The sequence below is a fragment of the Oryzias melastigma genome, unplaced genomic scaffold, assembly GCF_002922805.2.
Source record: "Oryzias melastigma strain HK-1 unplaced genomic scaffold, ASM292280v2 sc05294, whole genome shotgun sequence".
In the NCBI taxonomy this organism is placed as follows: domain Eukaryota; kingdom Metazoa; phylum Chordata; class Actinopteri; order Beloniformes; family Adrianichthyidae; genus Oryzias; species Oryzias melastigma.
In genome coordinates, this window is record NW_023421861.1 from 1 (window position 1) to 1,520 (window position 1,520).

General features: G+C 37.2%; 1 long non-coding RNA gene across 2 annotated transcripts; it reads left to right on the top strand.

Moving 5' to 3' along the window:
- The first annotated feature begins 7 nt into the window (after window positions 1–7).
- Window positions 8–1,422, top strand: LOC112139336. Of its 2 annotated transcripts, none has more exons than XR_002917972.1 (3): window positions 8–157; window positions 290–359; window positions 734–1,422. It is a non-coding gene; the product is annotated as an uncharacterized LOC112139336 (long non-coding RNA). The 2 variants fall into 2 exon arrangements; XR_002917971.1 differs by having other exon boundaries at window positions 762–1,422.
- The last annotated feature ends 98 nt before the right edge of the window (window positions 1,423–1,520 follow it).

Genomic DNA, 1,520 nt, shown 5'->3' on the forward strand with positions numbered 1-1,520 from the left:
ACCTTAAAGAAATCCTGGAGCTCACCGACCACTGGGAAGAGGAGCTGACTGACGTGGTTTCCCAGCTGAAGAAGACGGAGCATTCTCACTGTGTGCAGATCAGCGTAATCCAACATGGAATCACTAAATGGCTCTCCCTTATCACTGCTCAAATTAAGTATGAGAATCTAAAAAAAAAGGACACTTTAGTAGATTTATTTAGGTGAAAGGATGTTAGTTGAAATATTGCAAAATTAACAATTTAGCTTTTAACTGACATTTGATGTTGATTCCTCTTAACTGCATTTAGGTGTCCTGATCTCAAACATGAAGAAAACTCTGTGGAAGAGATTCACGCAGATTTGATGCAGTGGTCACAAGTAAGATAGTCTCCTTGTTTTATTTTTTTCATACCAATAGGTTTCTTTGTCATTTTTACCAAATTTTACACTCTGTCACTTCTCTTGTGTGTTTTATCTACTTTGTTTATCTAATTTGCTTTTTTCCCCAGACACAATCAAACAAATCTTTTATACACTGCCTTACTATTTTTGTTTTTTTGTTGTAAAATATCATTTTTTTTTATAAAAGGGGAGAATATTTTACATAGATGGAGAAAACTAGACTCAAAGAGTTCTAATTAAATAATGTTTTAAAATCCCACTCCATTCACCTTTTGACCTACTTTCAAAATTATAATTGTGGCGTTTTTATCCAAAATAATTTAGAAAAACTCTTGTTTTCTATGACATAGTTTCTGCAGAGCAGCAGGGGATCATTAGAATTTTGCCTCTGAGTTGTGGGCGGGACTGTTGGTGCACAGTAAGTCTGCCTCCTTCCAGTCATTCTTCTGTTTACACTAGGCGTGTTTGAGATCACCCAGGCAGACAGCACTGCGCAGATCGCCTGGATTGCAGTGCATGCTGGGAAGTTTTTGCTCAGACGTCACATGTTAATCATTATAAAAATTTCCAGAGAAAGGACTGGGTGTAAGGCGCCTAGGTAGCAGGAGGAAATCTGGCACTGCGCTGAATGTAAGCCACCTTGTTACTTCAAAACAATGCATTGTGGGAGATGGTGTCCTGAAAGTTATACTCCGAACAAAAGGAGCTCAATGAAGGAAATCTGTGTATTTTTCTTAACTCTGCAAGAAGTGAATCTCTGATGAAAAAATAAACAAGATTTATATTTATACAAATGATTTTAGTAATTGAAATCAGCATCACTCGTATTATTTCATTATTCAAAATTATTTTACTTGAAACAATAAATTATTTTATGTTTTCTACTGATAATCGTTTAGGTTTCATTGCTAAATATAAGACAGACATTTGCATTTATGCAACAAAAGGAACTCAAAAGTAAAATCATCTGTGGTTATGTGTGTAATTGTATTGTTTAAAATACTAAAGGGGAGAGGCATTTAGCGGGCTGCCCGGTGGCACAGTGGTTAGCGCTCTTGCCTCACAGCGAGAAGGCCCCGGTTCGAATCCCGACTGGGACCTTTCTGTGTGGAGTTTGCATCTTCTCCCCGTGCATGC